The following is a 12812-nucleotide window of genomic DNA, read 5'->3' on the forward strand; positions in this document are numbered from 1 at the left end:
AAATAACAGTTAAATCATTGTTGAATGGAATGGAACAAAAAAAAAGTGAATATTTTAGCCTTGGCTATATATGTTATACACACACACACACACACACACACACACACACACACAATAATGCTCTCTTATTATTCCATTCTTTTCCTTCATTGAATTTATAAAAATTATTATTGGCTTAATTGTACAAATAACTCTCTTCTATTTGCTTTCCCTACCAGAACATAAATTCCATGGAGGCAGGCTCCTTGACTTTTACCTAGCATTAGTCTTTACCTCGGAGAAAGCAATGGCACCCCACTCCAGTACTCTTGCCTGGAAAATCCCATGGATGGAGGAGCCTGGTAGGCTGTAGTCCATGGGGTCGCTAAGAGTTGGACACAACTGAGTGAGTTCACTTTCACTTTTCACTTTCCTGCATTGGAGAAAGAAATGGCAACCCACTCCAGTGTTCTTGCCTGGAGAATCCCAGGGACGGGGGAGCCTGGTGGGCTACCTCTATGGGGTCACACAGAGTTGGACACGACTGAAGCAACTTAGCAGCAGAAGCAGCAGTCTTTACCTAGCAATAGTCTTATTTGCACACAGTAAGTGCTCAGTAAAATATTTTTAATTATCAGTCAAGTTTCTTTTAGCAATTTTATACTTTTGTTGCTAGGGGAATTATATTTTTTATTTATACTGTATAGATAACTTCAAGTATATAGAAAAACTGTTACTTTATATATATGTTACTTTGTATCTTAAAGAAAACTAGGGATTTCATTTGAGTTTGTACATTTGGATAATCATAAGCTCTTAAGATCTGAAAAGGATCTTAGAGACCCCCAAGTTCACTTCTCTCATTTTTATATGTGAGAGAAATTGAGGCCCAGATGTCAAGTGACTTGTTCAAAGTGATACAGCTAATTAGTGGCAGAGCCATTCCAAGAACCAAGACCTTACTACTTTCAGAACAGTAATCTTTCCACACTGTTAATTAGAGATGATCACAGTTCCTTAGGCTACCAAAGAGTTGTAAAACTGACTTAGATTCTTATCTGTTTGGTTTATTTACTGAGTGTCAAGCAAATCATTTAAAATCTTTTCATGAGATTTAGTACTTTCAGCCAAATTTGTTTCCTTATTCACAAGAGTGAATCACTTAACCCTCTAAATGTAGGGTGAGTTCAGGTTTGTTTTGCTTGCTTTATTCCCGCGCCTAGCACAATGCCTGGCATACATGAGATAATGACATACTTGACGTAACAAATGACTGTATGTGCTGCATGTGTGAGTGCACATATCAAAACAATTTATGATACGTGATAATGGTAAACAGGTAAATTCTTCAAATCTTTTTTAAATTGAAGCTTTTGGGTCTTACTTATGAGAAGGAAAGGAGGGAGGAAGAGAGGGAGAGGCAGATGAACATAGAGGAGAGAATGAGAAATAGGTAAAGAAAGAATGAGAAAGAATGAATGTGTGTGTGTGTGGGCGGGAAAGGTATGTGCTCACATTAGAGAACAACCTCTGCCTATTTCAAAGGTTTGTAACTTTTTCGTAAAAAAAGTTACACTAAAACTTGCTGCTAATATAAAGGGCTAAACTTTGAGTGTGATGCATTAGTCTCCTCTGTGCTAGATTTCAAGTGTCTATTATATGATTCTATTCTATCTTCAGGCTTTTAGAAGACATAAGTCTATTTCAAGAGGGTCTATCTATGCACCATAACAAAGTACCTAATATCTTCAAATCTATAAAGGCAGCACGAAGGGAGGATGCATCGTTACCTGCTCGGCCTAAATATGAAGTAGGCACCAATTCAAAATGCGACTGTCAATAATTTAGATCATCTTTTATGAAATAAAAACACAAATCATTTGATTTTAGCATGGGAAAATAGAATCTGTAGACCTTTCAGTCATTGGCTTAAGTGACCCTTCTTAGATCACTCAAAGTGGATCGGTACTGTAACTCAGGGGACTCTCCACTTTTTTCAGAAGAATAAAAATCAGGCACAAAACATAACTCAAGTTTTTAGTTAGTTACAAATTAACTGTCACCTAGGACAGTAAACATTATTTGCTTGAACCATCTCCACAACTGGCCACTGTCCATTTGTGTATTGTGTTGTGGTCCTAGGGCCATACCAAAGCCAGAATATCAGTTTTTTTTTTTCCATCTGATGGAGAAAAAAATGATAAGAAGATGCACAGGTCATAGCAATAAGTAGTATTCAGTGGGGTCCCTGCATCTCATAATAACTTAATGAGAAATCTTTGTAAAAGTCAACATATTAAATATTTCACTTACTCCTACATTTGCATTGAATATAATTATATTTTAACACTTGCTAAAATTTGATAGAAGTGTATTGACACGATTCATATACATTTGTAATGAAATTCATTAAAATGTGACCAAAGCAAATTTACTAGGTACTTAATTGGGCTTTCACCAATCGATTAGCAAAATTTAAAAATACCATGTTGAATATTTGCAAGGTAAACCTCACTTTTATTTGCCATCTTAAAAACATCATGGCATAGACTTTAGCTGATACCCACTTGCTTTACTTTCAGCTCTTCAGTGCTAGAAAAATAGTCTTGAATGAAAAAAAAATCTTAAACCCCTTTCTCATTTGGACACAGTAATGCTTCCTTATAAAATTCATTTGATTAAAAACTTGGATCATGTATTTTAAATGTAGAGTAAACCATATTTTGAATCCCTCTAGGTGAGGTCCCTTGCTTGAAATGAATTCCAATAAACTGGTTGATGAGAACCGACTTACAAGAAAAAGGATGCTTTGAACAGTTTCAATGGCAGGAAAGCTATCACTTGATTTATTTCATCTGAAAATTTTAATCAAATGGACAAATTAATCTTACTTTTCTGGGAAGCTTTTCTCAAATCTGACATTTAATGGCAATACTTCTGAAAATTTTCTAGGACCATAATGAGAAATTAAGTAAAATGAAGTATGAAATGATTTGAAAATTTCTGCTCTGCTGAAGGTTGTAAAAATTTGGGAATTGTTTTGTTTATACATTCTTGTCCTGAGATGGATGTAGCATTGATATCTGAAAAATGCTGGACTTTCCTGGAAGTGTCCCCTTCTCAGCCTACCTTCCTGCAGAGGTAATAGGCTAGCTGTCTAGGAGGGTGTTCTCTTCAGGCTCTGTGTTCTCATAAAAGAATGTCACCCCATCACCTGTTCATTTGATCTCTAAAGTTTAAGATTCTACCCCTAAATCAACCACATAGAGTATTAACATTTCAGACCCTTTTAAGAGCAGAGAGGATTAAAATAACTCCTATTACTTCTAGTATAAAAGCCTAACTGAATGAAAGTTCACCTAGGAAGAATTATTATAGGAACAGGCATTCTGCTTCTCCATATATACTGGGTTTTAATTAGATTCAAGCAGATCCATCAGAATACTATATTCTTGGATCACATTTTCCTAAGATACTAAATTTCACTATGATGCTTTTTTATGGCTTTTATTGATAGATATTAAAAGCATGTGGTACATGAAATCTATTATTTCATTTCTTGCAATTATGATGTTGAGGATATTATACATTATATCACATGATGATGATGATGATGATACTAGGACAGTAAGAGCAACATAAAATAGCACTTAAGTATTTACAGTATTTCATTTAATAAAAAATGCTCTACATGAAGCCCCATGTAAGAATTCCCTTTTAGGGAAAGATTCGTGGTAAAACTTTTAATTCTCTGTGATAATCTGCTTTTGTCAGGAAACCTAGAATGAGTTACAGCAATTCTATAGGCGCTTTTGATGTGTTAAATTTGTTCTGTTTTTTTCTCCTGCTCTTGACTGATTAATGAATATTTTTCCTTTTTATGATATTTAAAAACTCATACATCACTTTATTACAGTGCTATAAAATCTTTCAAATTATTTATAGAAGAAAAAGAATAAATTAACAGATGAAAAAGAACAAATGATTAATAAATCTGTATAAATGGAAAAATTTGGGTAGTGATATTCTCCCTATAGGTGTATTCTGACAATCAAACAAGTTAAAGTGTATTAGCGGTCCAGCACCTGGGACGTAGCATGCCCTCAGTTTCCTTACATAATCAATTCCCTTCAGATGTACTATAAAATTTTGCAAATAACCTCATCACTCATATACTTACTTCTCATCTTTTCTCCATAGTGAAAATGTTTTATAGGAAATTGTAATAGTTTTCCCCACTCACCATATTGTCCCCTTAGGGAAATCTCAGAGTGATTTTTTTCCACAAACTTAGGTAACTTTTGACTTAACACAGAAAAAAGCTACAGGAGAGGTTAAAAAAAGAGAAAAGGAAAAAAAGTGTATGTGAAGCAGAGACCTCTCAAAAGTAAAAGAAATACCTTCAAATAATCAGAGCGATGGTGGTATCATGGTAGCTTTGAGAGTCTGGGGGCCAAATTGGGAAGGGAAAAAAATTATATATGAAGATGATGTCATATGTTAAATTTAAAAATATTTATAAGATATTTTATAAATTATAGGTCTCATCTCAGATGTTCATTCCACTGGCATGAACATCTGTGACAACATGAAGTGCTGTGTTGAGAATTCGGAAGTTATACCTGGACTCAGCATAAAAAACTGCACTGATCAACTACCATTGCATTATATGTGTAGCCTAATGAGTGGTGACTGATTTTCCATATTTCTCATCTCTGTTCTACACAAAATAAGACAATAATAATGATGATTATATTAAGAAAACTGGCAGTTATTACAGTCAGTGAAAGTAGAAGAAATATGCACATATGGACACCTTATCTTTGACAAAGGAGGCAAGAATATACAATGGAGAAAAGACAATCTCTTTAACAAGTGGTGCTGGGGAAACTGGTCAACCACTTGTAAAAGAATGAAACTAGAGCACTTTCTAACACCATACATAAAAATAAACTCAAAATGGATTAAAGATCTAAACATAAGACCAGATACTATAAAACTCCTAGAGGAGAACATAGGCAAAACACTCTCCGACATACATCACAGCAGGATCCTCTATGACCCACCTCCCAGAATATTGGAAATAAAAGCAAAAATAAACAAATGGGACCTAATTAAAATTAAAAGCTTCTGCACAACAAAGGAAACTATAAGCAAGGTGAAAAGACAGCCTTCAGAATGGGAGAAAATAATAGCAAATGAAGCAACTGACAAACAACTAATCTCAAAAATATACAAGAAACTCCTACAGCTCAACTCCAGAAAAATAAATGACCCAATCAAAAAATGGGCCAAAGAACTAAATAGACATTTCTCCAAAGAAGACATACAGATGGATAACAAATACATGAAAAGATGCTCAACATCACTCATTATCAGAGAAATGCAAATCAAAACCACTATGAGGTACCATTTCACACCAGTCAGAATGGCTGCAATCCAAAAGTCTACAAACAATAAATGCTGGAGAGGGTGTGGAGAAAAGGGAACCCTCTTACACTGTTGGTGGGAATGCAAACTAGTACAGCCACTATGGAGAACAGTGTGGAGATTCCTTAAAAAACTGGAAATAGAACTGCCTTATGATCTAGCAATCCCACTGCTGGGCATACACACTGAGGAAATCAGAACTGAAAGAGACATGTGTACCCCAGTGTTCGCCGCAGCACTGTTTATAATAGCCAGGACATGGAAGCAACCTAGATGTCCATCAGCAGATGAATGGATAAGAAAGCTGTGGTACATATACACAATGGAGTATTACTCAGCCATTAAAAAGAATACATTTGAATCAGTTCTAATGAGGTGGATGAAACTGGAGCCTATTATACAGAGTGAAGTAAACCAGAAAGAAAAACATCAGTACAGTATACTAACACATATATATGGAATTTAGAAAGATGGTAACAATAACCCTGTATACGAGACAGCAAAAGAGACACTGATGTATAGAACAGTCTTTTGGACTCTGTGGGAGAGGGAGAGGGTGGGATGATTTGGGATAATGGCATTGAAATATGTATAATATCATATATGAAATGAGTCGCCAGTCCAGGTTCGAAGCACGATACTGGATGCTTGGGGCTGGTGCAATGGGACGACCCAGATGGTATGGGGAGGGAGGAGGAAGGATGGTTCAGGATGGGGAACACATATATACCTGTGGCGGATTCATTTCAATATATGGCAAAACCAACACAATATTGTAAAGTTAAAAAATAAAATAAAATAAAATAAAAAGAAATATACATATTCAAAGAGATGAAGAAATGTTGAAATTATTTTTGTGCTTTACTTATATATGTTATCACAAAGCTTAAAATTTTTTTTCACAGACATTCTAAAGAGTTTATTCCTGGGAGTTGGAAGAGGCGAGTCCGGTCTCAAAATGGAGGTAGAACTGCCACCGGTTGCCCCAGCTCGACTCCGGCCATGGCCGCCGCTGCCGAGGGGAGAAAGGTCATGATCTCAAGCAACAGGAGCAGTTGAGAAAGCTGTTTATTGGCAGTCTGAGCTTTGAAACTACAGATGACAGCTTAAGAGAACATTTTGAGATGGGGCACACTTACAGATTGTGTGGTGATGAGAGACCCCCAAACAAAATGTTCCAGGGGCTTTGGTTTTGTGACTTGTTCTTGTGTTGAAGAAGTGGATGCAAAATGTGTGCTCGACCACACAAGGTTGATGGGCATGTAATAGAACCAAAGAGAGCTGTTTCTAGAAAGGATTCTGTAAAGCCTGGTGCCCATCTAACAGTGAAGAAAATTTTTGTTGGTGGTATTAAAGAAGATACAGAAGAATGTAATTTGAGAGACTACTTTGAAAAGTATGGCAAGACTGAAACCATAGAAGTTATGGAAGACAGGCAGAGTGGGAAAAAGAGAGGATTTGCTTTTGGAACTTTTGATGATCATGGTACAATTGATAAAATTGTTGTTCAGAAATACCACACTATTAATGGGCATAATTGTGAAGTGAAAAAGGCCCTTTCTAAACAAGAGATGCAATCTGCTGCATCACAAAGAGGTCATAGAGGTGGATCTGGCAACTTTATGGGTTGTGCAGGAAACTTTGGAGGTGGTGGAGGTAACTGGCCATGGTGGAAACTTTGGTGCAAGAGAAGGCTATGTTGGTAGAGGTGGTGGCAGCAGAGGGAGTTATGCAGGAGTTGATGGTGGATATAATGGATTTGGAGGTGACGGTGGCAATTATGGTGGTGGTCCTGGTTATAGTAGTAGAGGAGGTTATGGTGGTGGTGAACCAGGATATGGAAACCAAGGTGGTGGATATGGTGGCGGTGGTGGAAGATATGATGGTTCAATGAAGGAGGAAATTTTGGAGGTAACTATGGTGGTGGTGGAAACTAATGATTTTGGAAATTATAGTGGACAACAGCAATCAAATTACGGACCCATGAAAGGGGGTAGTTTTGGTGGAAGAAGCTCAGGCAGTCCCTATGGTGGTAGTTATGGATCTGGTGGTGGAAGTTGTGGATATAGTAGCAGAAGGTTCTAAAAACTCAGAAGAAAAGGGCTACAGTTCTTAACAGGAGAGAGAGCGAGGAGTTGTCAGGAAAGCTGTAGGTTACTTTGAGACAGTTGTCCCAAATGCGTTAGAGGAACTGTAAAAATCTGCCACAGAAGGAATGATGATCCATAGTCAGAAAAGTTACTGCAGCTTAAACAGAAAACCCTTCTTGTTCAGGACTGTCATAGCCACAGTTTGCAAAAAGTGAAGCTATCAATTAATACAATGTAGTGTCAATTAGATGTACATTCCTGAGGTCTTTTATCTGTTGTAGCTTTGTCCTTTTCTTTCTCTTTTCATTACATCAGGGATGCTGCTGCTGCTGCTGCTAAGTCGCTTCAGTCATGTCCGACTCTGTGCGACCCCATAGATGGCAGCCCACCAGGCTCCCCCGTCCCTGGGACTCTCCAGGCAAGAACACTGGAGTGGCTTGCCATTTCCTTCTCCATACATCAGGGATATTGCCCTGTAAATTGTGGTGTGGTAGCAGGAATAAAAAATTAAGGAATTTTTAACTTTTCAAAAAAAATAAATAAAGAGTTTATTCCTATGCCAAAAATACCAAGTGACTTCCATGGTCAAATTTCCTGGGAAATAATTCCAATAATATTTGTTTCCTTAAAAATGTTACTTTGAAGATAGGAAAAGAGTTTACCCTTGTATGTCAGTTATCTTTGCTATATATCAGCCCAAACTCATGCTTCAAACATCCACAATAATTAATTGTGAACATTACACATTTGAAAATCATTACAAATTTTAACTTGAGCAGGATTCAGGTAGAATAGCTCCATGCAGCATCAAATGGGGCAACACAAAGACTGGGATTGACTTGATGGCTGGTGGGCTGAAGGCTTGCTCACTCACGTGCCTGATGGTTGTTGCTGACTATCAGCTAGAAATTCAGTTGGATTTGTCAATCAGAATATGTATAAAAATAAACAAATGGGACTTAATCTAACTTAAAAGCTTTTGCCCAGCAAAGGAAACAAAAACAGAAAAAGACAATCTAGAGAATGGGAAAAAATATTTACAAACAATGTGATCAACAAGAGGTTAACATTCAAAATCGACAAACAGGTCAAAAACTCAACATTAAAAAACAAACATGAAACATATAATTATCATATGTAAAATAGATAGCCAGTAGGAATTTGCTGTATGATGCAGGGTGCTCAAACCTGGGGTTTTGTGACAACCTAGAGGGGTGGAATGCGTGAGAGGTGGGAGGGACATATGTATACCTATGGCTGATTCATGCTGCTATATGGCAGAAACTAACACAATATTGTAAAGTAATTATCCTCCAATTAAAAATAAATTTAAAAATTAAAAGAAACAAACAACTCACAAGACCTAAACAGACAACTCTCCGAAGACATACAGATGGCCAACAGGCACATGAAAAAATGCTCAACATTACTAACTAGAAAAATGCAGATCAAAACTACAATGAGGTCTCACCTCACATTGGTCAGAATGGCTATCATCAAAAAGTCTACAAATAATAAATGCTGAAAAGGGTACGGAGAAAAGGGAACCTTCTTATTTTACCTTCTTACACACACACACACACACACACACACACACACACACGCACGCACGCACGAATATTACTCAGCCATAAAGAAGGCAATATTGCCATCTGCAACATAGATGAACCTAGAGATTATCATATTGAGTGAAGTAAGTCAGACAGAGAAAGACAAATATTATTTGATATCACTTCTATGTGGAATCTTAAAAATAATAGAAATGAATCTATATACATAGACTCACAGACACAAAAAACAAGCTAAATTACCAAAGGGGAAAGGGATTGGGGAGGGGAATAAATTAGGATTACAGGATTAACAGATACAAACTACTATACATAAAACAGATAAGCAACAAGGATTTACTGTTTAGCTTGGGGAATTATATTGAATATGTTATAATAACCTATAATGGAAAAATAATCTGAAAAGATACTATATATGTGTCAGTTCAGTTCAGTTCAGTCACTTAGTTGTGTCCAACTCTTTGCAACCCCATGAATCGCAGCACGCCAGGCCTCCCTGTCCATCACCAACTCCCCGAGTTCACCCAGACTCACGTCCATCGAGTCAATGATGCCATCCAGCCATCTCATCCTCTGCCGTCCCCTTCTCCTCCTGCCCCCAATCCCTCCCAGCATCAGAATCTTTTCCAATGACTCAACTCTTCGCATGAGGTGGCCAAAGTACTGGAGTTTCAGCTTTAGCATCATTCCTTCCAAAGAAATCCCAGGACTGATCTCCTTTAGGATGGACTGGTTGGAACTCCTTGCAGTCCAAGGGACCCTCAAGAGTCTTCTCCAACACCACAGTTCAAAAGCATCAATTCTTCGGCACTCAGCCTTCTTCACAGTCCAACGCTCACATCCATACATGACCACTGGAAAAACCATAGCCTTGACTAGACGGACCTTGTTGGCAAAGTAATGTCTCTGCTTTTGAATATGCTATCTAGGTTGGTCCTAACTTTCCTTCCAAGGGGTAAGCGTCTTTTAATCTCATGGCTGAAGTCACCATCTGCAGTGATTTTGGAGCCCAGAAAAATAAAGTCTGACACTGATTCCACTGTTTCCCCATCTATTTCCCATGAAGTGATGGGACTGGATGCCATGATCTTCGTTTTCTGAATGTTGAGCTTTAAGCCAACTTTTTCACTCTCCTCTTTCACTTTCATCAAGAGGCTTTTTAGTTCCTCTTCACTTTCTGCCATAAGGGTGGTGTCATCTGAATATCTGAGGTTATTAATATTTCTCCCGGCAATCTTGATTCCAGCTTGTGCTTCTTCCAGTCCAGCATTTCTCATGATGTACTCTGCATGTAAGTTAAATAAGCAGGGTGATAATATACAGCCTTGCCATACTCCTTTTCTATTTGGAACCAGTCTGTTGTTCCATGTCCAGTTCTAACTGTTGCTTCCTGACCTGCATACAAATTTTTCAAGAGGCAGGTCAGGTGGTCTGGTATTCCCATCTCTTTCAGAATTTTCCACAGTTTCTTGTGATCCACACAGTCAAAGGCTTTGGCATAGTCAATAAAACAGAAATAGATGTTTTTCTGGAACTCTCTTGCTTTTTCCATGATCTAGCAGATGTTGGCAATTTGATCTCTGGTTCCTCTGGCTTTTCTAAAACCAGCTTCAACATCAGGAATTTCACAGTTCAAATATTGCTGAAGCCTGGCTTGGAGAATTTTGAGCATTACTTTACTAGCGTGTGAGATGAGTGCAATTGTGCGGTAGTTTGAGCATTCTTTGGCATTGCCTTTCTTTGGGATTGGAATGAAAACTGATCTTTTCCAGTCCTGTGGCCACTGCTGAGTTTTCCAAATTTGCTGGCATATTGAGTGCAGCACTTTCACAGCATCATCTTTCACGATTTGAAATAGCTCAACTGGAATTCCATCTCCTCCACTAGCTTTGTTCATAGTGATGCTTTCTAAGGCCCACTTGACTTCACATTCCAGGATGTCTGGCTCTAGGTCAGTGATCACACCATCTATGTGTGTGTACTTCCATATACATTTATATCTGAATCAATTTTCAGTTCACCGAAAACTACCACAATATTGTGAATCAACTATACTTCAATAAAATAAAGTGAAATAAACTGAAACTATCAAAACAGTTGAGAGAAGAAAATAAGTTAACAGAAAGAAAAGAATAAAAGAAACCTAGAAATTAGATAAAGGAAATTATTCTACATAAACTACCAATAAGATGTTAATTCAAAGTATGAAATAACTAATTAAAGAATGCATTAAATTTGAGAACACAAAAATAGATATTGAGCATGTGTGATACATACCCAGTGATCTTCAAGATAAAAGATATGGCTATATGTTTTGATACTTACAAGTCTTTGTGACATAATAAAGGAAAAGTCTTGATATATCACATCTTAAATTCCGTGAAACTTTAAAATCAAGGAAAAATAAAATCTAATAAAGCAAATTAGAATATCTTATTAAAAATAGAATAATCTGCACAAGTCTACGCAAATTATGTATTTTGAAGTCAAATACTATAATAATGAAGGTTTCCATGGACTAATTATAATTTGTTTTAATATAATTCAAAGTATTAGTCTTGTTAAGCTCTTCATCTTGTTGAAGGAGCAAAGATATAAAATTGTTCTAACTGTATGAGATAACAAATAACCAATTGTTTTTGTTGAAAAAAACTTTCACTTTCTATAGTGAGTTCTGGTTCACTTTCTATAGTGAGTTCTGGTTCAATCAACTCACATAACATGGATAATAACAACAGTAGTTATAAACAAAAGTCAGTATTTACTGAGTTACCATGTACTAGCAATCATTCTAAGCTTTACATATGTAAAGTTATTTAATGCTCAACATTAATATCCCATTTTTTACCAGTTAGGAATCTGAGGCATGAAAACTTCAGTAATGACCCAAAGTCACTCAGTTAGCTAGTAAATGACAGAGCCAAAACTAACAGAGGGAGTCTAATTCCAGAGCCCCTTATCAAACTCAGCACATTCTGTAAAAGGCAAAAAGGAGCAGTGTACATGACTGAAAAAGCATTCTTCATACTCTATAAAAACAATTTAAAAATATATAGAAGATTCTTCCAAGCTGGATCATTTCAAGAACAACAACAACAAAATAAAACTTGACTATTTCTCAAACCATACCTGTTTGGCAACAGGAAGAAGGTTAGAGGTAAAAATCAAAAGAAAAGAGATGATAATAAGAGAGACAGTCATAATATCATCCCTGCTTTCCTGCCTCACACTGTCTTCAAGAAAACACAATGAAAAAGACTGATTATTTGTCTATAAGCAAATACAGGGGCTACAGAGGATACTTTCAACTAACGATGAAATCATGAATGACACCTAACAAAACTGCTATTGAATGTAATTACAGATGATTCATTTGTATTTAGCAAGGGTTGCTGAAGGGTTAAACTTGGAACAAAATTTCACTTTATTCCATCTAAGTCAATACCTCCTGGAGAAAGGATGTGCTTGCAAGAAACTGATAACACTCAAAATTTGCAATCTGCTGTTTTTTTTTGTATGATCAAATAAAATTTCTAAGGATAGCTTAAAAGGAAAATTAGAGAGAAATTAACTGTAAACACTGCAAATTAACTGTAAAAGTGAACTGTTAGGATATTTCTATGTAATTAATCTTCCAGCTCAGTAATGGAGAGTACTAAGATTTTAACTTAAACCTTTAAGAGGATGATTTATTGGACTGTCAAGGGGGATAAGGCCTCCCTATCCCATTAGATTTTCTTTTTAA

At 36.6% G+C, this 12812-nt stretch overlaps 1 protein-coding gene and 1 pseudogene across 2 annotated transcripts in view; one reads left to right on the top strand and one right to left on the bottom strand.

The window, feature by feature from the left end:
* The window catches only part of RSRC1 (arginine and serine rich coiled-coil 1), a 451806-nt gene that overhangs the window by 128865 nt on the left and 310129 nt on the right, over positions 1 to 12812 (bottom strand). The window lies entirely within an intron of this gene.
* Positions 6368 to 7984, top strand: LOC133247946 (heterogeneous nuclear ribonucleoprotein A3-like; annotated as a pseudogene).

The sequence above is a fragment of the Bos javanicus genome, chromosome 1 (genome assembly GCF_032452875.1).
Source record: "Bos javanicus breed banteng chromosome 1, ARS-OSU_banteng_1.0, whole genome shotgun sequence".
Taxonomy (NCBI): domain Eukaryota; kingdom Metazoa; phylum Chordata; class Mammalia; order Artiodactyla; family Bovidae; genus Bos; species Bos javanicus.